The sequence below is a fragment of the Felis catus genome, chromosome C2 (genome assembly GCF_018350175.1).
Source record: "Felis catus isolate Fca126 chromosome C2, F.catus_Fca126_mat1.0, whole genome shotgun sequence".
Classification (NCBI taxonomy): Eukaryota; Metazoa; Chordata; class Mammalia; order Carnivora; family Felidae; genus Felis; species Felis catus.
Window position 1 is genome coordinate 27,048,644 of NC_058376.1, and position 27,153 is coordinate 27,075,796.

At 35.2% G+C, this 27,153-nt stretch overlaps 1 long non-coding RNA gene across 1 annotated transcript in view; it reads right to left on the minus strand.

Annotated features, from left to right (window-relative positions):
- LOC109503371 overlaps positions 1-27,153 on the minus strand; it is a 215,853-nt gene that overhangs the window by 98,665 nt on the left and 90,035 nt on the right. The window contains exon 4 of the long non-coding RNA XR_006584622.1: positions 4,907-4,967. This is a non-coding gene — a long non-coding RNA (uncharacterized LOC109503371). The remainder of the gene's footprint in view (positions 1-4,906; positions 4,968-27,153) is intronic.

Consider the following 27,153-nt stretch of genomic DNA (forward strand, 5'->3'; position numbering starts at 1 on the left):
ATTTGACATGGTATTTTCAGAAGATTATCACTGTACACCACAGTTGACTTCTGTGATACACTTAACTCTGTTGCAACACGTGGAAACAGGCATTTCTGGGCAATAGTATTCTACTTGGCCCATCAAAGATGCTGACTTGGTCTTCAAAGCTATACACAAGAGTGTTGGGATACACACACACACACACACACACACACACACACACACACGTGTGTGCAAAAGGAACTCCAGGCTCTCAAGGGCTACACTATTTACAAAGATGTAATTGTTTACCACTCAGTTGTCTACTTCTTACACTTTTGTGTAGAACTGCTACCATTAGGCACAACATTGTTTTTCTTTGCTAGGAGTACTTTCCTTTTCATCTCTTCATTTCCTCTGTCTCTTTCTCACTATCTTGTCTATGTCTCCTGCCTCTTGCTCATTATCTTTTGTTTGGTCCTTAAAAAGACTCTTCCCAGGCTTTGGGCTGATGGCTCGGAGCTTGGAGCCTGCTTCCGATTCTGTGTCTCCCTCTCTCTCTGCCCCTCCCCCATTCATGCTCTGTCTCTCTCTGTCTCAAAAATAAATAAACATTACAAAAATTAAAAAAAATAAAAAATAAATAAAAAGACTCTTCCTTCTTAGCAACTACTAGTATTTATTTATTTATTTATTTATTTATTTATTTGAGAGAGAGAGAGAGAGGCAAAGGGAGAGGGAGAGAATCTTAAGCAGGCTCCATGCTGAGTGGGGCTCAATCTCACAACCCTGGGATCATGACCTGAGCTGAAATCAAGAGTCAGATGCTCAACCTACTGAGCCATCCAGGAGCCTTAAGAATACTAGTCTTTAACCTCTGCGTACTAATCAAATAACTTTGCTTGAAATTATTGGTATTCAGCTTTCTAAGGCTCATGTGTTCTTCCTTTGGTGATTCAAAAGTTCCTTCTTCACCATTGTTGGCAAATTCTAGATTCTGAGATATTCTGGATGCCAGAGTGTTCTATAGGAAGCTTATCACCACATTGCCAGTATCTTAGGGTTCTTAACACATTGATATCTAAAAATCTTTTCTAATGTATTCAATGTTTCATACATAGAGTTTAAGGTTCTAATATCTACAACTATTCAATTCTGTGACTGAAAGATGATCTACATAAACTAGTTTCTCTATATAAGTTACACCATCATTGCCACTAAAATTTATGACAGTTTAATGGACTCCAAAGAGACTCATTTGCTTTGTACAGACAGAATATTACAGGTGCCTTCCCTTCAAACAAAAGTGTGATCTAATCCTCTATTATACTTCATATACTTATTATTAATTTCTTGACATACTTATGATATTGCTGTTTCTGGTTTATTCAACAGATGTAGCTGTACAAAAATAAAAGGTAGAATACAAGGGTAGTATACAAAACACAAAAAGCTGATTTGTAAAATTGATGCTGAAAGAAAAACTATTTATCTAGAAATCAAGGAATTTAAAAATTCAAAAGAAATACGCACAATCTAAACTTAGAGTTATAAACTATAATGAAATTATTAATAAAAATGAATCTGCTCTATTTTTATTCTAGGGAAAAAGTAATTCTAAATTTTAAATTGTATGTCTAGGATGAATGGGCACACTCAACACAGTAAAAAAAAAAAAAGCAAGTATATTAACTGATGCAGAGCAGTGTGGGAATTAAATTTAGGCAAATTTCAGGACCAACACACAATACTCAAATTTGTGACTATTTTTGTAATTCATTCAAATATTCAGTAGAAACTCATCACAGGGTGAGATCTTATACTCCATTCATTCATCCAATAAATATTTAGATCTTATGTGTAAACCACTGTAGGGGATACAATGAAAAATAAGGCATGGACTTTGCCCTCAAGGGGCTTACAGTCTAGTATATACTGGGAAAAAAATAAACAAGCACATAGATAACCATAATATAAGGGAGAAAGTGATGTGTCATAAGAAAGACTCAGACAACGTGCTATTAGATCATTGATACCAGAAGACTTGTTTTTTTATTTTTGTTTTTGTTTTACTGTAGTGTCTAAGTAGCCAATAGAATAGAAAGAGAGGCCAATGATCCCTTTGCAAAATTAAGAGCCAAATTTTGTGAATCTGTGACTGAAGAGTTGCAATATCAATGCAGTTTAAGTCACTGCTCACCAGTTCCTAAAAATGTTCGCTCATAAAGTAACAACCTATTAGAAATACCATCTTGCCAATTTTTATAAGAAGATTCAAATGGAATAATCTAGTATTTAGGGATGAAAAGATCATTTTAATGTAATAAAGCCTCAAATTAATTATCCAAAATACTCATGACACATTACCTTCTTGCACAGAAATTGGCTTGATCAGATTAAAGTGGTGAAGGATTCCTCGATGGCTCAAGTGTGCTCCAAGGAAAGCTAGAAGGTTGTACAGTTAACTCCCAGGGTGTAACTCTAAACCATACAACCTACTACCTCAACCCGGATGCACACAGCTTCCAATGTTGCTTCAAACTCCTTATCATATCTTCAGTCAGCTCCTCCAAATATGGCGGCCATACACCTAAGGGCTTGGCAAGGATGTAGATATAATACGCTAACATTTCACCAATGAACTTAATATGTGTCTCCTAGGACTATCCTAACCTCTTGGATTTCCAGCACAGGTCATACAAAATGTCCTCTGACATCTCTTCTGGCATAGTTCTCCCAGTAATTAATAATATTAAAAAGAAATAGCATTCAACTTCATTTTTCAAGAGAAAACAGCTCAATAGTAATACATAAATCCCAGTTATAACCTTTAATTTCCTTATTGAAGTCGATGAGGTATACTAACCACTATAATGTGAACTTAAGTATCTGAACAGGATCTATTCAGACCATGTTTCAAACCCTGCTATAAAGATTCAAGTTTCTTAAGTAATTTACTATACTTGGATTCAAACTTAAATGGCTATGTTATAAACCCTTCCTAGTGTTCGACAATTGAAGCCTGCCTCTAAAGACAGATGAGGGTTAATATATACATGAGAAACAAAGAAAAATATAAATTCTTCAAAAGTAATCAACTAAAATTTAACAGGAGCTTGACTAAATTTTATTTAACGGCATTTGTCTATAACATTTTGTTAGATTACCACACTGACAAAGACCCATAGAAGCGAGCTTGTGCAGTCCACTTCACCACAAGATCGGATCTACGGGTTTATGCCAATGGGCAACATCTCACTTGGGCTCCCTATTAATGCAGAATTTGTTGTAAATATCTGATGAAATTAAATGAAAATAATCATATCGATCCTTTAGTATAAATATTTTAAATGCTAAAATCCTTTTAGTATACATATTCCCAGTTAAAGGCCTTCATAAATATCCTACACTAAATACAGGTTTCTATACATGAGAATTTAAAGACTAGTATATTGAAATATTTTTCACAGATAACTTTTGTTTTAATACTGAGTATTTTGTATTTGGACTGTTCTAATTAATAACGAGTTTTAAAAGAAAAAAAAAGGATATATACATGCATGTATGAATTATGTAATTGTGAGGCATGAATGTAGTACTACCAGCCTATAATTAAGACCAAATTAACTATTAAGCTAATTGTGTAAGAGTCAGACTGTGCTTGTTTTAACTCTTTTATAAAACCTCGGTTAGTGGTTTTAAGGAATGGGTAACATTATAACTTTCTCATAAAACAAGTAAGATTCTGTTGACTAGACAGAGAATGCAGGAAGTTATTGAAAAGTATTAAATGTATACATATGTGTCTATAGTTGGATTAAAACTGAAATTAACTATATTTGGATAAACTATTATCAGAAAACCAAAATTAATGACATACTAACAAGCATTACTACTACTAGCAATGTTACTACTACTAAAATCTATACTCCAGATCTATTGCATAAAAGAGAATATATCTTGCCTCTTCAACACAATATATTTAAATTTATTTTTCAAAAACAGATATTCTTAAACATACTATATAGCTACATACAACTCTTACCTGGTCAACAGGTTGGGCAAAAATAAATTGTCACTAAAAAAATTTTAAACCACCAGACAATAAGCAAACACACAAAGAATAAACATAAAGCCAGCCACTCTCACGTTTTTTAAAAGATTTTAAGCTCAACAGCAACAAAATTGTAAGTTGTACAATCATTAATCGTATCACTCATATCCACAATATTTAGCATTTCTAAATTATATCTTCATTGTGAAAAATAGTAACACTACATAAAAATTACTTAGTGTTTTTGCATGTTTTGAAATAAATGAAATGTGTTTCTTAAACTTTAAATAGATGATTTGGTCTACATAATTTTTGCCATTATTTGTTTTCTAATTATTGCCATACTTATTAAAAGCCACAGTAAAAAATCAACAATCATGCATTTAATTATAGTAAAAATGTCTCAACATATATTAATAAATTTAGATGTGAAATAAAAAGCAACATTTGTTTTGGGTTTTATCATAACTATAAGAATGCATATTTTGGTTTCATTATCTTAGTAGATCATTTTTTGAAAACAGCACAACTTTATTCCCTCCCCCCAGATTTCACTTCCTTTTATATGGTATGACAAATAAAAAATATATATTTTCTTTTTCTAAATTACTTTCTATTCAACCGTTCTATGAATGGATGTATAGCTACATGAATGGATATATAGATACAGAATTCAAAGGGACTCAAACTGCACACTGATCACAAACTCAGACAAAAATTTTTCACAAAGGTAGGTAACAGTATAAATTCTCAAGCCATCAATGAAAATTCCAACAGCTAGATCCATAGAGAATATGAAACGAATTCTTATCACTAAACACAGTCAAAATTGTTTTATTTTTTTCTTTAAAAATATTAAATATTAATTGCTCTTTTGCTTTTTGGTTTTACCTGAGATGATTTTCTCCTATGATCACTTTCTTCACTTCTCATATCCATTTTAAGTTTTTCCCTAAAACAACCACAAAAGGAGAAATATCAGACAACTGCTGTCTAGGAGAATCATCTGGCTGGATGGTGGGAATGAAGGTAGACGGTCGAGAACAAAACACAATGTCAAAATGGGCAAAACCTTTTAAAGTATTTTTTTTAAAGGCTTGGAAGACTCACAGAGCCCCACCCAAGGCTACTCATATGACATATAATGTGGTTTCATAGTTTGCATTTATGCGTTCATTTTGGTTGGTGTTGTTTTCACAGTAACAGTTTTGAAAGTGAAAGGAGGCATGGCTGTTAAAGAAGCGACTAGGTTTTGCACAATGAACTAGTGAAAGCTGAAAAGAGATTTGGATTTGGCATGGAGCTTAATAAGATAATTAAGAGTGTAGAGATTAATGGCTCCTAAAAATAACATTTAAAATAATGTTTTTCAACTAAAGGATCTTGAAACATGAAAACAGGTTTATAAATGTTAATTAAGCCTGTGAAAGTTGATGCTCCATTAGCTGAGGCAGCATGAAGGAGCAAGGGCTATTTTTTAAATAATTAGTGAACAATAACCGATAAACTTAATAAAACGTTTTATTTGAATATTATCAGTATATAGGGTAATTGCAATTTCCCATAATTCTTCATGGAATAACAAAAAAGAAGGTAGAATGCATCAGTTCTATAATATTTTCTCTTTGTTTACCCTACATATTGTCAATATGATAAAATATGATTTTAAAAGCACAACAGTTTGCTTAAAGTTTATTCTTTTCGTGGAAAATATTATAGCACCAATTCTTAATATGCAAATCATAGTGTTCATTCATATACGCTGTATTTTTAAGAAGCACTTTCTCTTTTTAGCAATTTTTAAACATGTTTAGAAACAGTTTTAATCAAAATTAAAATAGGTGGAATACATCTGCTAATCCTTTCCCACTGAACCAGGAAAAACTGGGTTTTGTTATGAAATGCTTAAATTGCTTAGCAATTTACTTGTACAAATAGACAAAATAATTAGAATGCAATGCATTTATCTACTGAACCAATCATTGCTTTAAACTTAAAACAAGTTTGTATGTACTTTTTCCACTAAAATACTTAATGGATATTTCTAGCGCTCTCTGGAACTGCCCTAAGACAAATGCTTCTTTTAAAATATATTTTAAAAGAGAGTATTATTGTGAAACAAGCTTCTTTTTTACTTAGCAACTGAGAACATGATCTTTACCTCTCTATTTCGGTTATACTGAAATCCTGGTAAATAGTTTAAATATAACTTCCCCCAAACTAATTTTATTTGTCAGTAGTTTAATGTATCTTCTAATATGACCCTTTTTTTTTTTAGAAGTTCAAAAAGTTTCTTCTTCCACATTTCAAATTATGAGTCACAGCAAACGAAAGCTTTAGTTTCTTTAAACAGCTAGGACTAAACGCTCACTTTTCTTAGATAGCAAAAACTAATACTGTACATGAAAAGCATAGATAACATATTAATGTCTTTCCAAACTTCGATGTATAACAAAAGTAAAAACATGTACCGTCCTTTCCATAGACATTTTTCTATTTTTACTTAAGTTTCTATTCTAATCAGGATTAGAGCAAGACAGCAAAAGGAAAAAGTTAATAAGAGTAAAGTGGGTGATGAGCTAAATAAGAGTACATTGAAAGTTCAAGGTTCCCCTTTTATATAAGAGTAGGCTTAAAAAGAAACAACAAAAAAAGTTATACCTGATATGAAAGGTGCGATTTCACCAAGTGCAATATATTGCTAATTATGCCATATTTTTTGAAATAATAAAAATAAGGAAGGCTCATTTGGTTATGTTGCCTTACAAAGCTGCTTTACAAAGCCCGATGTCTCTGTAGGTATACAAGCCAATGTTTGCTTTTTTTTTGGTTTGTTTTGGTTTGGATTTTTGTTTGTTTGTTTTTGTTTTTGTTTTTGAGCAGGAGCGTCTCATTTTTTTTCAGCACTGTTGCATGAAGTAGGACAAACTCAGATTTTTTTTTCTTCAGGGCTCCTGTTATTTCTTGGAAAAAAAGGACCAGGGTGCTTGTCTTCTTTTTCTTCCTTCTCGGTATTCCAGGCACAAAGCACTGCGCAGAAGCTGCACCAATCCTTGCTGTCCCTGGCAGCAGAATGGTAGAAGGTGGGAGAGACCAGGAATCCTTCCAGGCTGAGCTGACTTTAGAAATGAGGATTGCACACGTTTGTCTCCTGAACCAAAAGGGTGAGAAGGCAGGGTGCCAGTTTGCTACTCTGCTGCAATGATCTCATGCTCACTGCTGCGGCCGTCCTGTTTGCCCTGTTCAAATGCCTGTTCATTATAAACCAAAAAAAAAAAAAAAAAGTACTTGGATTCTTCAGCAAGCAGAAAGGGTATTAACATTAAAAAAAATCAGCAGTAAGAAAAGCCAAAAAACAAAAAGCACATACAATTTTAAGATTCACTTGTTATGCCTCAATATTCTGTTTATATTTTTCTTTCTTTTTTTTTTCCTATTTAGAGATAAGCAGCAGAATTTATCAGGCGTGAAAGGGACAGCCTCCTGGTGGCCTGCCAAAAACCCAGAATAAAGGCGAAGTTGTGCTTCAAAGCTCAGTCGCTTGCTGAGTCTGGCTAAAGTCAAGTATTAAGATCCACCATTTTCTGAGCCATGCTAGAAAAGAAGAAAAAAGTCAGGACGGTTGCTGCTTTCCAAGTCTCCGTTGGCACCATCACAAAATCTCAGTCGTAAGGTCACATGATTCTCTGCCAAATGTAGAGTGCATTCCCATCAAACCATTCTGCTGATACTGCGAAGGCAGCTATTGTCTCGTTTAGACCCAAAGTTCAGCCCACTCTTCATTGAATTAGCTGAAAAACGCATCACCTTTGGGGGCTGGGAGTCATGGAAACGTCTACCTGGCAAGCTGCCCACTTTTTCTGCCCATCAACCAGAGATGGAATTGTGCTGCCTGATGCAATGAGGACTTGGAATGTGAAGACTCGTCCAAAGTGAATCTGATTCTTGCAACGCCTGTTTCAGTTTGCACAGAAAACTCTGGCTTCTTTTATTTAAGGTGGGGGGGGGGATCTTTCCTACTAACTGTAGCAAATAAAGGTCTGAACATGCCTACTCTGCAACTTTATTTCACAACACACCCAAATGGTTCTCAAATGAAAAGACGGAAGCCCTGCAAGTGTTCTGAGTTAAAGGCATCCCATCCTCTGTCTCCTACTCCTTACTAATACATGCAACAAGCTCAGGACATTTGTTTTAGTCTCTCACATTAAGATTTAAAATCTGTGCGATTCTTCTTGCTTTCTATTACTTTCTGATTTTATCTGGCACACGTTTTGTACTACATGGCCACAAAATCCACTAGCAACAGTGGGGATGCATTATTGCTTCAATCTCCTTCAAAGTGGTCCCCAGAGAGAGCTAGTTGTCTCTTCAACCACACAAAACCTTGCAACTGGGTTCTGTGGTAATCCTCATCAGTACCTAGCACAGCTGCTGTGCTGGTTTGCTGAGAATGACTCATGTAAGTAGTGCTCTTTCTGTTCCTCCGCTAGCTACAGTTTGCCTGTTTGGCATGAAAGATGCCTTTGAAAGATGTAGGGAATGTTATCAACACCTCTCAGGCAATAAAATGAAATGGTTCCCCCTCCCCAATGAATTTCCATTCTAGCAGGCGATCAAAGTTCCCATGGAGGAACATTTCCAGACTTTCTAACAAAAGTACAGTGAATTAAATCTTTCACCATTTCCTTAAGCAGAATCTAAAGCCAGGCGGGAAAACGAGCATTATTAGTATTTAAACCAAACATACTCAGTAGTACTAAAAAGAATCATGTTCTTCTCCTCCATTAAAAAAAATGGTTCGGTAATGGGAGATCTTTATCTAAAGTATAATTATGCTTGCAAAAAAATTATTTGCAGGACTTTACCAAACGATGGGCTAACATTATCCCTCCTCCATGGATATACAGCCACACAACGCACATTACATGACAAAGGTTTAAAGATAATCAAACCACGATTTAACTAAAAATCAATCATCATCATCAAAAAAAAAAAAAAAGATTCAGGGATCTAGGAAACAGACCCTAAAAATAGTCTAGGTCTTTTTTATGCCATGTTCTTTGGGTCACTTTCTTTTGAAATGATAGGAGGGAATATGCACATGTGCACACATGCGCACATGCACACACACACACACACACACACACACGGGAACCATTCTGGCATCTGCCCCATTTGTAATTCAAAATACAAACAATTCTAAACCATAAAACAAAAACTGACACATGTGCTGAAATTAAAATTGCTTTCTTCTAGGTTGCAAAATTCTGGACAAATTTTGCTAATGCCCTAAGCACATGCTTGGAGTGCCTGGTAGAAATCAAGCATGGGCTACAGACACATATGTCTCATGCTTCAGCATAGCAAGAATCAAGTAGATATGCTCTTACAGAAAGAAAAATTTAGATTTTCAGTTCTCATTCACTTATTCAGCAGGTATTTATTAAGTACTAGAACGTGGGTTGGCCTTGTGACAGGCACAGGGTAATAGCAACGAATCAAATGAACCTGCCCCCCCCCCCCCCCGCCCATGCAGGAGTCATTCAGAGAGAACTTTCAAGTGAGAAAAGCTCACTTCTAAATGTAAGTGTCTCAATAAATGCTAAAGGAGACTTTATTGGTGATAAAGGAATCAAGAAACAAACTAGCAGAAACTGGAAAGTAGAAGTGAAATGGATATTGAAAAGTACATTACAGATAGAGATGTGTTGTTTCAAGTTTTCTCTTTTTTAATAGAAAATTTATTAGTCAGTTTTTAATAATTCTGTTTAAGTTCCTTAAAGAAACTACTGTGAAAATTGAATATGCTGCCTTCCCAATTAAAAAAATATATATATATAAAACAGAAAAAAAAGAAAGAAACAGGTGAAATTCACTTCCAGGAAGATGTAGTAGATAGTTTTTCCTAATCCTTCTGCTAGGTACAACGAAAAAACTCTGGACATCATACGTAAGACAAATGTAAGGAGACTCTGAAAGATGAAGAGAAGAAGACAGAACAGCTAGGGACCTCAGGACCCAAGGAACAACATCGTGGCTAATTCCTTGGATTTTAGTTTTGCCTCATATATCCAAACTTCAAGCTGAAGAAGCTGACAACCCAGAGACACCAACTGGTGCAGACCAGAGAAGCCCCCAACAAAAGCCTGTTCTCTGTAGCCAAAGAACCAAGAAAGCAGCAGCACAGAAAGACAGAAAGCACTGGGACAATACCACTTTGCTCTAGTCAGACACCACACACGCAGCCATCCCTAACCTGCAAAGGCCCAATGAGGAGCCTCCTACTGACCCTTGTTAGGCTAGAACAAAGCATCCTAACCTCCTCTCCCCAATCCTAGGGTGGTGTAAGGAAGTCTGAGTAGGGAATTGGGATTGGGACTTTTGTCCCTGTCAGCAGATAACAAAGTCTCTACTCTAACCTGATGTATTATCATCAGTAGACTCCAGATAGGGATCCTGGACTTCCACTGCAACTCAGTAATAATGAGACACTCTTCTCTCTCCCTACTAAGGTTGTGTTGGACAGAGAAGGCCAAGTGGAGAGTTGGGACATTAGAAACTGCCCAACCCTACAATTCCCCAACCTGTGAGGTACCAGCAAAGGCCATCATGGGAGCAATAACAAACCACTCCCATTACTCCTAGCCAATAAAGTATCAATGGATGCCTAGTGGGGAACAGGAACACTCACCACTACCCAGCAGTAACACAGAGCCCTCCCACTCAGGAGTCAATGCTAGCCAGGAGGGAGAGACCTGGACTTCCGTCTATACCTGCAATGACAAGTGTACCCCCTTTCTCTGCTGGAGTAGTGTCAGAGGAATCTAGATAAAATCAAAAGTTTAAATAATAGTAATAATATAATTAAATAATAATATAAAACTGATAATAATCTGTCATACAATGAAGCAGAAACATCTCTAAATAAACATTAAAAAAATTAAAAAAAAGGGGGGCGCCTGGCTCAGTTGGTTAAGCATCCGACTTCAGCTCAGGTCATGACCCCACAGTTCGTGAGTTCAAGCCCTGCATCGGACTCTGTGTTGACAGCTGAGAGCCTGCAGTCTGCTTTGGACTCTGTGTCTCCCTCTCTCTCTGCCCCTCTCCCCCTCATGCCCTGTTTCTGTCTCTGTCTCTGTCTCTCTCTCTCTCTCTCTCAAAAATAAATAAACATTAAAAAAAAAGAAACATCTCAAACTAAATGTAAAAAGACATCAATACTTGTGCACACCAAGATAATAGAGATATTAGAATTATCTCACAAATATTTTAAAGTAGCCATCATGAAAATGCTTCAGTGAGAAATTATGAACATGGCTGGAACAACAAAAAAAATTAAAAGTGTTAGCAAAGACATAGAAGCTTTCTAGAATAACCAGATGGGAATTTTAGAACTGAAAAACATGGTAACTATGATAAATAAAAAAAAATGCAGGGAGCAAAGGAAAGAACCAGTGAATAAGAAGAGAGAATAATAAAAATTATCCAATCTGAACCAGACAGAGAAAATATACTTTAAAAAAGTAAACAGAGACTTAGGAAACTGTGGAACTGTACTAAAAGATAAAACATTTGTGCCATTGGAGTCCCAAAAAGAGAGGAGAAAGAGGGTAAGGCATAAAACATGGTAAAAAATGGCCCCAAACTCCCAAAAGTTAGCAAAAGGCATGCAGATTTAAGAGTATGAACACACCACAAGCAAGGAAAAAAGCAAAGAAATCCACACCAAAACATATCATAGTCAAACTTCTGAAAACTAAAGACAAAGACAAAATCTTGAAAGCAGCAAGAGAAAAACATAACCTTACCTTCAGAGGAAAAACAATTCTGACAAGTAAATTTCTCATCAGAAACCATGGAGGCCAGAGGAAGGGATACAATATTTTTAAAGGCTGAGAAAAAGAGCTGTCAGTCCAGACCCTATATCCATGGAAAATATATTTTAGGAATGAAGGGGAAATCAGGACATTATCAGATGGAGGAAAAATAATATAATTTTTCAACAGTAGACCCACCTTAAAAGAATAGCAAAGGAAGTTGTCTAAATAGGAAGGAGATGATAAAAGAACCGTGGACTTTTAGAAAGGAATAAAGAATTCAATAACAAATTTATGAGTAAAAATAATAGACTTTCCTTCTCTGAGGTTTTCTAAATTATGTTTGATGGTGGAAACAAAAATTTAACAATGTCTAATGTGGTTCTAAGTGTATATAGAGGAAATATTTAAGACAATTATAAATGGGTATGGACAAAAGTACAAAAAGGGAGGTAAGGTTTCTGATTTCACTAGGACTAGTAAAATATACACCCGTTGTACACTGTGATAAGTTATGTATATATGATCTAATACATAAAACAGCCTCTATAAAAACTACATAAAGAAATACACTGAAAAATACTCGGTAAGTCAAAATTCTAAAAATTCTAAAAATTGTTTCAAAAACCCACAGGAAGCCAGGAGATATGAGAAACAAAGAAGAAAAAAACAAAGAAGAAACTGGTGTGCTTAAGCTATAACATATCAAAAATTAAATTGAATGTAAATTGTCTGAATATACCAATTACGTGGCAGAGATATGCTTAGTGGATTTTTAAAAAGATGGCTGAATTATATACTGTCCAAAAGGAACTCAATTCAAATACAATGATATACACAGGTTGAAAGTAAAAACATGGTAAAACATGTATGTGTGTTATGTGTTTATGTTATATGTTATACCTATAGATAGATATATCTGTTTTATGCAAACATTAATTAAATAAAGCAGGAGTGGCAACATTAATATCAAGTAAAAGAACTTCAATAAAAAATTACCAGAGACAGAAATAAACATCATAAAATGATAACAAAGAATATCCAACAAAACAACATAACAATCTTGAATGCACATACACAAAAGAGCTACAAAATATGTGGAGTAAAAGTGGTAAAATAGAAAGAAAAATAGACAAATCCATGATTACAACTGTAAACTCAATGTACCTCTCAACAATTGACAGAACTGACAGAAAATTAGCAAGCATACAGGAACTTAATATCATCAACAAACAGGATCTAAATGATATTTCTAGAATGTACACCCAACAAAAGAGGAATACACATTCTTTTCAAGTGCCCATAAATATATTCCAACATAGGCCATATCCTGGTCCATAAAGCAATTATCAACAAATTAAAAACAAGTGAAATCATACAATGTTTTCTGACCAAAATAGAATCAAACCAGAAAACAGCAGTAGACAGATAATAGGAAAATCTCTAAACACTTGGAAACTAATCAACACACTTCTAAATAATCCATAGGTCAAAAAGGAAGTCTCAAGAAAAAAAAAACACTGGAGTAAATGGAAATGAAAATAGAACATAGTAAAACTTGCAGGACACAGCTATAGCAGTGCTCAGAGGGAAATTGATAGCTCTAATTGCATACATTAGAAGAGAAAAGTCTCAAATCAATAATCCAAACTCCAACTTCAAAAACCAAGAACAAGAAGAGTAAAATCAATCTAAGGCAAAATACTACTACTACTACCATCAGTACTACTAAGGATAAGGATAAGAGCACCAATAAATGAAATTGAAAACAGAAAAACAATAGAGAAAATCAATGAGGCTATGAGTTGGTTCTTTGAAAAGATCAGTAAACTTCTTGGCAAGGCTCCAGGATTCCTGACAAATAAAAAAGAGAGAAGACACAAATTGCCAATCAGGAATGAAACTGGTATATCACTACAGACACGTAAAGACAATACTGGAAAACTACAAACACTAAACACAGAACTTCGACAACTCAGATGAAGTGGACCAATTCTTCAAAAACACAGATTACCCCCAACTCACCCAATATGAATAACCATTTAACTATTAAGGAAATCGAATTTATAATTTAAAACTTGTCTCAAAAAGAAAACTCCAGGCCCAGATGGTTTTGTTGGATAATTCTAACCAATATTTAAAGACGATTTAACACATATTCAATACAATTGTTTTTTAAAAAATCCAAGAGGGGAAAATTTCCAATTTATTTTATGACTCTAATGTCATCCTGATACTAAACCCAGCCAACATAGTAGAAAAAGAGAAACACATAGACCAATATCCCTAACAAACATTGACTTAAAATCCTTCATACTATACTAGCAAATACAATTCAGCAATATGTAAAAAGAATTATATACCATGACCACTTGAAGGTTATTCCACAGATGTAAATCTGTTCCAATATTCTGAAATCAAACAACATATTCACCATATTAATGGATAAAGAAGAAAAATAACATGATGTTATGAATAGATGCAGAAAAATTCAGCACCCATTCATGATTCAAACTCTCTGACAACCAGGAATAGAGGGAAACTTCCTCAATCTGACAAAGATCTCCTATATAAAAAAAACCCATTATAGTTAGTATTCTACTTCATGGTGAAAAACTAAATGCTATCCCCCAAGATCATCAATAAAGCAAGGATGTTCACTATTACCATCTGTTCAATTTAGTGCTTTGAGTTCAAATCTAGCTGGTGTAAATAAGGCAAAAAGAAAATAAAATAAAAAGGAAATAAAATGTAGAAATATAAACACGACATTATTAAAATCACTCAAAATTTAAATACTTGGGTATAGATCTAACAAAATGTACAGAACTTGTATGCTGAAAACTATAAAATGCTGATGAAAGAAACCTGAGAGACCTGGGGCGCCTGCATGGCTCAGTCGGTTAAGCAACCAATTCTTGATTTCAGCTCAGGTCATGATCTCATGGCTTGTGAGATCAAGCCCCCACGGGTTCTGCACTGACAGCACAGAGTCTGCTTGGGATTCTCTCTCTCCCTCTTTCTCTTCCCTTCAGCTGCTCATATTCTCACATGCCTATGAGCTATGTCAAAAAAAAAAAAAAGAACTTAAAGAAAAAAAGAAAGAAACCCAAGAGACCTGGAAAGACATATCATATTCATGGATTGCCAAGTCTCAGCATATTAAAGATGTCCATTCTTCCCAAATAGATATAAAGGTTTAACAAAATTCTCAACAAAATTCAGGGAAACTTTTTGTAGATATATATAAAATTATTCTAAACTTCACATAGAAGAAACTAGAATAGCTAAACCAATTTTGTTAAAAAATATGTTGGGATGAATTGCCTAATTTCAAGACTTATTTTATAACAGTATATCATTTAATATACTAATATTACATTAATATTATATGTCTATATAATAGGATATTGTTATAGTAAATACAACAATAGATTACTATTTGATTGTAATCAAGACTGTGTGGTATTGGCAGAGGTATAGGCAGGTCAATGAAACAAAACATGGAATTTAGAAATAGACCCACACATATATGCCCAACTGACTTTTAACAATGACACAAAACCAATACAATGGAGGAAAGGTAGTTTTTTCAACAAATGGTATTGGAGTAATTGATCATCCACAAGCACAAAAATAGGGAGAGAGGGAGAGGGAGGAGAAGGAGAGGGAGAGAGAGAGAGAGAGAGAGAGAGAGCTTTGACTTACATCTATACAAAATCTATATATCTTATAAAAAATTAACTCAGAATGGGTTGCAGACTTAAATGTCAAGCATAGAACTTTTCGTTAATAACCTAGAACAAAATTTTTGGGATCTGAGGCTAGGTAAAATGTTCCCAGAATTGACACCAAAATCACAATCCATAAAACCTAATACACTGGTCTTTGTAAAAATTAAAAAAAAACCACTTTGCTCTATAGTAAATTCTATTAATAAAATTAAGTAGATAGATAATAGATAGATAAAAAGACCAGTTACCGATTGGAAGAAAATATTTTCAGACCACATTTGAAAGGACCAGTATCTAGACAATGCAAAGTATCTAGATAATGCAAAGTACTCTCACATCTCAACAGAAAAAAAAAAAAATCAAATAATCCAAATGGAGAAAATGGGAAAAAGATAAAAAAAAGACATTTCATCCAAGAGCATATACAGATGGCAAAGAAGCACACTGGAAGATGCTGAACATCAGTAGCCATCGGGTAAATGCAAATTAAAACCATGAGATATCACTACACTCCTATTAAGAAGAGCAAAAACAAAAAGCAAAATAGTGACAACACCAACGTTGGTGAGGATATTGGGTCACTGATATTACTGTTGATGAGAGTGTAAAATGGTACAGCAACTCTGGAACACAGTTGGTCATTTTCTTTTAAAAAGTAGACATATGCTTACCATATGACCCAGTAATTTGGCTCTTGGGCACCTATCCCAAAGAAATGAAAATGTATATTCATGCAAAAACCTGCACACGAATATTTACAACTCTTTTCACAAGAGCTCCAAACTGGAAACAACCAAGATGCCCTCACACTGACAAGCTGTCGAACAAACTATGGTACATCCATGGGATGGGATACTACTCAGCAGTAAAGAGGAGCCAAGTATTGATATAGTCAACAACCTGGATGATTTCAAGAGAAATTATGCTGAGTGCAAAAAAGCCAACCCCCAAAGGTTATATTCTACTTGACTACATTCTAAATTCTTGAAATGATAAAATTATCGAAATGAAAATGGATTAGTGTTTAAGGGTTGTTAAGGCGGGGTCGGGCGCAAGACAGAAGTGGGTGTGGTCAGGGGAAGGAAAAAAAAAAAAAAGAGGTTAGAGTGGGAGAGAGCCAAAGCATAATAGACTCTTAAAAACTGAGAACAAACTGAGGGTTGATGGGGGGTGGGAGTGAGGGGAGGGTGGGTGATGGGTATTGAGGAGGGCACCTTTTGGGACGAGCACTGGGTGTTGTATGGAAACCAATATGACAATAAACTTCATATATTGAAAAAAAAATAAAAATAAAATCTAGGTTGTCTGATTAAAAAAAAAGGGGGGTCAACATGAAGAATCCTTATGATGATGGAAATATTCTGGATCTTGAATGGATCCATGTCAGTATCTAAGTTGTGATATTACACTATAGTTTTCAAGGTGTTATCACTGGAGAGAACTGGGTAAACTACACATGATATGTCTTTTTTTTTTTTTTTTTTTGTAGTAACAAATACACCAAGGCAACTGCTTTTACTGGTGGTGTGCACTGCTCTTGTGTTACTGTAAAGAAAACTCTCCTGGAAAGATCTGAATGTCCTAGTTGCTTATTGGTTTGTTTAGACTTGAAATCCCAGAGTGCTAGTCAATGAACAGTGATTTGATTGGCTAGGAAAAATTAGCTTGGGGAAATGTTCTCAGTCAGGGGGATGACAGACTCTTCTGTAAAGGGCTGGGTAAGAAATGTTTTAGGTGCTGCTGGTCATATGCTCTTTGTTGCAATTACTCCTCCCGCTAGTGCCGTATGAAACTAGTCCTAGACGATGCATAAGTGAGAGAGTGTGGCAGTGTTCCAATAAACTTTATTTATGGGCAACAAAGTTTTAATTCATCAATTTTCACATACAAAATGTGTTTTCCTGCTTTTTCAAACACGCATAAATATAAAAATCATTCTTAGCAAATAGCCTACAAAAACAGGTCCTGGATTTAGCCCGTGGGCTATAGTTTGCTGCCCTCTCAGCAAAATAACTTTTCTGGAATCATCTACTGTCTCATGATTCAGTTTCATTTCCTTCTCTTCTTGAACATCTTCTACATTTCAAAGCTGCTAACTGCTCCCATTTAGGAATTCCTCATCACTGTCTTTCCATCTATATTTCCCCTGCTCAGGGTATCAAGCGATACAAACACAAGTTTAACTGTTAAAATGTGGAGCTTGGGACAAAGTAGAAAATTGGATAACTACCATGTTTTGTTTACATTTCTTCATAATTTCAGTGAGAAATAATGCTTCCTTTTGCATGCCCTGAGAATCTTTAAAAGAGGAAACTGTATGAGCAAATGACTTGAAACATTCGAATTTATTTAGACCAGAAGTTGAAAAAAAAAAAAGTAAAAGATAGAAAGGCAAAAAGAAACAGTGTGGCTTCTGTAGGATATAGAAGAAAGTTGTTCAGAGAGAGTAAATCCTAAAAGTTCTCATTGCAAGGAGAAACTTTTTTTTCCTTCTTCCTTTTCATTTTATTGCACCTATGTGAGAAGATAGATGTTAGCTGAACCAGTTATGGTAACCATTTCACAAGATACGTAAATCAAACCATCATGCTAAATGCTTTAACTTAAAGAGTGATATATGCCAATTGTTTTCCAATAAAAGTGGGGAAAAAAAAAGAAACTGGTATGTTGTGGTTATAGGTGTCACTTACATGGTAGTGGTGGGGGTTGGGGGTAAGAGATGACATTAAAAAGCAGAAAAGAAGGAGCTCATGAAATTAAAAAAAACCAGATTGAAATTGTTAACTTACTTAAATAAATTAATTAGACTGAGATGGCTTAATGTCCTAGAAGCCTTTATAAGCAAATCAAAACCCGGGTTGCCTGAGTGGCTCAGTAAGTTGAGTGTCCGACACTTGAATTTGGCTCAGGTCATGATCCTAAGTCATGAGATCGAGCCCTGCTACAGCCCCATAGCTGGCTCCGTGATGAGAGTGGAGCCTGCTTAAGATTTCTTCTTTCTCTCTCCCTCTCCCTCTCTCTCTCTCCCCCTCCGCCCTTCTCCTCCCCCACTTTCTCTCTAAAATAAAATATTAATATTTGTATTTATATTTATTTATATTCACAAACCAAGACCTATGCCCCAGGGTTAAGAAAGAGAAAACTGGGGCATCTGGGTGGCTCAGTCATTTAAGCTTTGGACTCTTGGTTTCAGCTCATGTCACGATCTCATGGTGCATAGGTTTCAGCCCCATGGTCCAGGGCCTGCTTTGGATTCTGTCTTCCTCTCCCTCTGCCCCTTTCCCTGCTCATGAGCTTGCACTCTCTCAGTCTCTCAAAAATAAATACATAAACGTAATAATAAAAAAAGAGAGAAACCTAAAGACAACCAATCACAGACAACTAGGTGTTTTCAAATAAGGCAACTGCTTAAGCAATGGCCAATCAAATAATTTCTTGCCCTGCTTCTGTATCTTCTCTATAGAAGTCTTACACCTAATGCCCATTGATGGAGCCCTTCTGAAGCACTTCTAAGTGCTTTTGGTTTGGGGCTGCCTGATATGAATCAATTTTTGCTCAAATAAATGATTAAAATTTTTAATATGCCTCACTTAATCTTTTAACAAAATTAAACTTAGGTCAGGAGAAAATAAAACCACACCAAGCACAAAGTGAAATTTAAAAGCAAAGCCTAGATGGAGTAAGGATCGTATATAATAATCTGTATATTCCTGTAGTCAAAATTTTCATTGAGGTCATGTAGGTAAAGGGGCAAGCTTCTAATGGAATTATTATTTTCATGAAATATAAGATTTTTTCCACAAATTATGTTTAAAGACACTATAGGCCGCAGTTATTAAATCATATAAATGAAGGACATCCTAGAGTCCTTAGACAATACTGTCTAGAATTTCTTTAGAAAATTAGAATAGACAAAGAACAAAGCATTTTTTAGAAATTAACTTCAAGTATTTATTAAAGAAAATTAAATTGATTATTATTTTTACCCTTATGATCAACTAAAAATGAAGACACATTAAGAACTAATGACTATTCATTACCTTTTTTATCAAATGATAAAAATTGATGAAAACATTTCAATTGGAATGAGAAGTTTTAAATAAACATAATTTCTTAAAATAGTGACCATAAAGTAAAATGAGATTTATATCATACTGATATGAGTTAATATGCATATTTAAAAATCCTGTTAAAAAGCTCTTTAATAGAGGAGCGCCTTGGTGGCTCAGTCGGGTCAGCATGTGACTCTTGATTTCAGCTCCAGTCATGATCTCAGGTTCATGAGATCAAGCCCACATCGGGCGGCATGGATCTCTCTCTCCCTCTCTCTTTGCCCCTCCCCCACTCATGCCTTCTCTCTCTCCCTTTCTCTCTCAAGATAAACTTAGAAAAACCTCTCTAATAGATAGATATGCATAAATATTAATTTTTATTGAGAATTCTCAAATTATAGGTCTGGTGCTAAGCAATTTATGTGATTCAGTTGATAACTCTAAGATGGACTTCTCCAATCCAACTTCTATGAGAATGAAGAGTATCATACAGGTATGGTTATCTTTGCTGGTACAACACTACTCATCACATGTTGGAGAAAAGAATGCTATTTTTAAGTGTGTGATAACATGGGTGTTTTAAGTGGCTTAGGGTTTTAACCATTACTTTTGCAGTAACTATGGAATTGTGCATTTCAATTTTTATTTTTTCAAAACAAGAACCTGAATAATATGAAATTTTCAGCATATGGATCTTTTCTAGGTAATTTTTAAAAATGCCTTTTTTGCTGCTTTTGGCTATCTGGGCCTCCTCAGATCTAGAGGTTTGGCCCACAAGTAATTAGTAGATTCTTTTAAACTTTGGCTAACTTACAAATTTGAAGTACCAAAATCATCTCCTGAACATACCAAATAGATTATAAGGACCTGAAATAAATTAATACAAGATTAAGAAAAAAAATCAAGCTCCCAAATTCAAAGTGTATGTTGTAAATGCTCTCTTTTCTTGGGTCTTTTAAATTTTTTTTTAATGTTTATTTATTTTTGAGAGAGAGGGGGGCTGGGAGGAGAGAGACTGGGGGAGGGGCATAGAGAGAGGGAGACAGAATCTGAAACAGGCTCCAGGCTCTGAGCTGTCAGCACAGAGCCCGCCTGACGTGGGGCTTGAACTCGCGAACCATGAGATCATGACCTGAGCTGAAGTCGGACACTTGATCAACTGAGTCCTTTCCTGCATCTTTTAATAGGTTCTAGTAATACATTAAGAGAATGAAAAGGTAAATCATATCAAGTTTAAATTAATATATTTGGATAGTTAAAAATGTTACAGACTGGTAAAACCATTGGTTATCTTATTAATCTGATTTTGTTTAAGAGGAGCATTATCTTGGGGCGCCTGGGTGGCTCAGTCGATTAAGGGACCTATTCTTGATTTTAGCTCAGGTCATGATCATACTGTCGTGGGGTTGAGCCCCACCTGGAGCCTTGTGTTGGCTCCTCGCTGGGCATGGAGCCCACTTGGGATTCTCTCTCTCCCCTCCCTCTGCTTTTCCCCCACACGCATGTGCACAAGGTTCTCTCTCTCCATAAAAGAAATAAAAGGAGAGCATCTCAAATATGGGTGATATTTTATTTCTTGGCTTACAAACAAGTGAGGCTCACATATTAAGCAGTCTTGTAAGTCTGGCATCTTTTTTGCGCACTTAGTAGCTATGCTTTTTATATAAACTAATTTCAGGTTTCATGGGAATGAAGAGCTAGAACTTCTGTTTAGCAAAATGAAAGTTTTTTTTATTAGAGTTAAGCACCAAAGTCATAAAACCAAGGCATTCCTTTCTACTTAATGGGAAGCACCATGAGGGTTTCCTTGATTGAATATTAAATGTTCATATAACTTCACTAATTGTATCTCCAGAAGTAAGTGGTAAAGCTTTTAGAAACAAGCAGAGCATAAGCCAAAGAAGTCCAGTCAAGATCTGATCTGAGGGGCACCTTGGTAGCTCAGTCGGTTAAGCATTAGACTCCTGATTTTGGCTCAGGTCATGATGTCACTGTTTTGTGAGATCAAGCCCCACTGTCAGTGTGGAGTCCGCTTGGAATTCTCTCTCTCTCTCTCTCTCTCTCTCTCTCTCTCTCTCTCTCTCTCTCTTTTAAAATAAATAAATAAATAAATATTTTAAAAAAAAGATCAAATCCTAGACCCGAGGCAATATTGGGAGTACTGCTGGGAAGGACATGACTTCACTATTCCCTTTTGGCAACTGGAACTATTTGACAGGACTGTTTCTCTGCATTCAAATGAATATGCTCAAGTGATGTCCCAGTGTAATGTAAGGATGTTTGGTGAATCAAAACCAGAATAATAATTAATTAATGCCATCCCAGAAAGGTAGAAGCAGTCCATTTCAGAATGGATTCAAGTGTCTCAGTGCACTTGAGAGGCTGCACCTTGGTTTTCTGTTCACCACATCTCTCCAGACTTTTTCCAGGGTCTGTTCTCAATACTTTTGAAGTCACGTATGACCTGACTTTACTCTCACACATGTACTGCCTATTACCGGTACTTTAAAATAATTTTGATTTCAGATAAAATTGCCCTCAACCTCCCTGCCAACTTGTGGTTGTGCTGGTTGGTGTTGTGCCATTCTGCAGGTCTGCATATCTTCTGTATGTGTGATGACAGATTCTCTTTAAAAGGGGTGTGGTTGAACCAAGAGTGGGCAGAATTAGCGAAACATGGATTAGTCATATGCTGCCATCTGTAGTCAATTGTGATAAATTTATTCCAGATCCATAATGGGAATTCTCCAGATTATTCCCATATTGGTGGTCTGACTGCAATCATTTTTTTTACATCTCTCCGGGAGAAGCAAATGAAAATTCCACGGGATACTTACATTTGGAATCATGTCATGGGCTACAGAAGGAACTTACTGTTCATATTTTGCATGTAATCTTTTCTCTATTATGATGTTAATATGAGTGACAACTCTGTTTTTTGTTTATCAACAACCTTCATTTGTGGGTAATACAAGGATAATTTTATTCATATTTCCTTTATGAATTAAGAGCATTTTTTAATTACCCAAAACACTATGTGTAACTAAAAAAATTGAAGTGATTTGTGCATGAATTGAAAACACTTTAATCTGTTCTTTTCCCTATTGTTCCCAAATTCTTTAGCAGTAAGAAAGATATTACAGATATCGTCAGAGAATGCAATATACACATATTACTTTTCAGTACTGAAACTTTGTTATATGAACAGGGAAATCACATTTAAAAACATGACATGTGATAGATGTGTGTGTGTGTGTGTGTGTGTGTGTGTGTGTATAGCATATTTTAACTTACCAAACAGAAAGTATTATCATAACTTTAGTTTTACAGGTAAGTTTAGTTTTATAGGTGTCATTTTTAAGAGCTTTGGTTATTGAACTTTGGTTGAACACAGTGTCCCAGTTCTGTAATGGAGCATGACAGTCTTTCACAAACAAGAAGGTAGATCAAGAGAATGAAAAGACAAGCCACATACTAGGAGAAAATATATGCAAAAATCTATCTAATAAGATTATATATCTATATCTATAGACATATAGATATAGATCTATATAGATATATAGATATAGATCTATAGATTATATAGATATATAAGATACCTATATCTATATAGATATAGGTATATATCTATAGATATATAGATATACAGATATAGATATATAGATATATACCTGTTATCCAAGATGTATAAAGAACTCTAAAACTCAACAATAAGAAAACAAACAACCTAATTAAACAATGGGCCAAAGCCCATAACAGACACCTTGCCAAAGAAAATATACAGACGGCAAATAAGCATATAAAAATATGTTCCACATCATATGTTACGTGAGAAACGCAAATTAAAACAACAATGAGATACCACTACACACTTACTAGAGTGGCCAAATTTTGAAACACTGACAACACCAAGTGCTGACAAGGATGTGGAGCAATGGGACCTCTCCTGCATTGCTGGAGGGAATGCAAAATGGTACAGCCACTTTGGAAGACGTTTTAGGAGTTTTTACAGAACTAAACATACTCTTATACTATATGATCCAGCAACTGTGCTCCTTCGTATTTACTCAAAGGAGTTAAAAACATACATCCACACAAAATCTACACACATATGTTTATAGCAACAGGTTAGAAGGAAAGAAGGGGCGATAAGGCCCAGCACAGTGAAACTACTCTGTTTATTGTAGCAGTTACAGCTGTCATTATATATTTGTCCAAACCCACCCAAAGTACAACATTGAGAGTAAATCCTAGTGTAAACTTCATGAACTTTGGGTGATAATGTTGTATTCATGTAGGTCCTCCAGTTGTGACAAACGCACCACTCTGCTGGAGGATGTGGGTAATGAGGGAGGCTATGAATATGTGGGGGAAGGTGGTATATGGAAAATTTCCCTAGAAAATCTACTCACAAAGAAGAATGTGTTCCCTTAACTTGTCAAGACATCGAGTGTCTGTGTAGCCCTACTGGACATAGTATAAAGTCAATATGAGTTTTCAAAAATAGACTCTGGTTGTTTTTCTCTAAACTACATGGTTTTTATATATTTCTATTTTTTATTATATTTCATATTGTATGATATATATTTTATAATTTGAGTTTCAACAGCTTCATTTACTTTTCTTTCTTTGTCTCTGTCAGGATGTTAATGTTTTCCTATCTGTCAGGGTCTACGCCAGCTCCTTATTTGCAGAATTTAATCTGCTGTGGCCTAGAAATAAACATATAACCAAAACATTATAGTAGTGTCCAGGTTGCCATCATTCAATTAATAGTTAATAAATAATGAGTATTATATATGTGCAAGGTGCTACGCAAGAAATAGGCCCATATCTTCCAAAAGCTCAAAATCACGTAGAAATGATAAAACACGTCAGAAAGTTCTTTAACATAGGCCAAATGTTCTTCCTCCAGCAGGTTATGACAGTAAGACATAGGTACCTTTAAAAGTTGATAGGAGTGCCTGGGTGGCTCAGTCGGTTGAGCTTCTGACTTGGGCTCAGGTCATGATCTCACGGTCTGTGAGTTCAAGCCTCGCATCGGGCTCTGTGCTGACAGCTCAGAGCCTGAAGCCTGCTTCGGATTCTGTGTCTCCCTCTCTCTCTGACCCTTCCCCATTCATGCTCTGTCTCTCTCTGTCTCAAAATTAAATAAACATTAAATTTTTTTTTTAAAATGTTGAATGTGATTGAGAATAGATAGAAGGTTGAGTGAGAAGGGGTGAAAACACGAGCTAGAAGAGCTTTACGTAGACCTAGACACTGATGGTTAAGTTAAATCTGGAAATTAATTCTGTGACATATTTTGAAATTCAATCTATGCTTTAAGTATTACAAAAAAAAATCATATACTTGATGGGATGTGTGCAACAAAATTTGTCTGACATTTAGTTTGAAGGTATCTAGAAGGCACCAAAAGAAGTAAGTATTTGGTGTAATAACTATTTTACCCCACAACCAATAACATACACAACTTCACGCCAAAGACAGAAAAGAAGAAGATAAAGTTCAGATATAATGCATATACCTGAATAAAATAATTATTGCATGTTTTGTTTGATTAAATAGTTCACATATGACAAGGTGGACCTGAAATCCTTGACTGCTTTGAAAATAATTTTGAGTCGATTTCTAATGAACAAACTCCATGTACTGCTTGTCCAAATGTGTGTTTTCTTATTATTTGAAAATGGAAAATGATATGAAAAGAGAAAAATACGTATGTTTGTGTAGTGTTATTTACTTATAGTTGAATAATTAAAGGTATTCCTTATAATGGTTTCAATTTTAAAGAAAAGGAACATGCTATTATTTGTTATTTTCATTTTAACGTAGGAAAGAAAAGGAAGAAACTAGATCAGCAAATACATTTACATATGCTAAATACATACTTTACATATTTACATATGCTAAATACATACTTTGGTTAAAATAATAATCTGAGACACCTTAAAATAGAATCTGTTTTAGAAAACAGCTCACAGTATAGTCAGAATTGGGTCAGGGTTGACTGTTAATTTCACTTGCTTTATTCACTTCACAAACAATGCATCAATGATCACTATGTTTAACTGAACATATCTGAATCTGATAATGGTGGTTCCTAAAAGATGAATTCCCAGGGTGTGGAGAATAGATCTATTTAACTATTCAGTCTGAGCTTCTGAAATGTTAACATGTGCATGTGTATATACAAAAATTTTGTACATATGTTGATCAAGCATGGTCAATATGTTTTATTTCAAAAGGTTTATTGCTTAGATTATACTGCAAAAATGTTTTCCCCATATACATAATAAGCATCTCAGAACACATTTATACAGTCCTATCATTATATTTAAAAACTTATTCTAGAATTGACCCTTCCTATTCCCTTCATTATCATTTACCCAAATTATATTGAAATTCCTTTCTTTAATAGGAGTAGTGAATTGTGGAAGTAGTTTTCTTTCTACAGTTCCAGGTATTCATGCTCGCGAGTAACAGGGAATTAAGTATCACCTTAAGGCAAGGAAGTGCCTTTTAAAGATTGGGGAGTCACTACAGAAGGAAGTCTCACCACAATCAGCACACCCACAGGCCCCTCTCATTTACTTACATTTCAACGGAGTCAGGAAAACTATAAAGAGGGATCCTATAAAAGAGATGGCCCTGCTGACACAGGGTTGGCCAGATATTCTGACACCCTTTTTGCACTGTGACCCTGAGTAAGTCACTTAACCAATGTATGCTGACTTCCCTCCCCTTTGCAAAAGGGATAAAGACAATAATTACCCTGTTAGCTTATTGAAAGAATTAAATAAGTTAAATAACCTAAATGGGTTAGAACATGTCTAGTGCAGAGTAAGCATTAAATAGGAGCTATAATAGTCATTTTAAGACTCAGAACTTTATGCCCAATTACAAAAAAATAACAAAAATCTATTTAGCAATATTTCCCAGCAACATTTCTTTTTCTTTCTCTTTTCTTTTCTTTCTTTCTTGTTTTAGAAAAGGAGCTTTTTTAAGTTTATTATTTATTTATTTATTTATTTATTTATTTATTTATTTAGACAGAGAGAGAAAGAAAGACAGCAGCAGGGGAGGGGTAGAGAGAGAGGGAGAGAGAGAGAATCCCAAGCAGGCTTCACACTATCAGCACAGAGCCCAATGCGGGACTCGAGCTCACAGTTCGTGAGCTCATGATCTGAGTTGAAATCAAGAGGTGGACGCTTAACCAACTGAGCCACCCAGGTGCCCCCTGCCACCGGCAACATTTCTTATGAATTAGGAGTACCAGTGATACAACCATGATTGTATGTTTATGTGATGCTATATTTTACACATACCGTTTCATAATCATATCTTTAAAAGTTAAGCAGAGCAGGTGCTATGATGCTCACCTACAAATCAGTGAACTGAGGTCAGAGTGATTAACATGCTTGCTTAAAGTAATATATCTGGGATATAAAACCCAGGAACCCAGGTCACCTGATTCCTATCCAAGGGCTAGTTTTTTTTTATTATTATTCATTAGGCATGATGTTATTTAA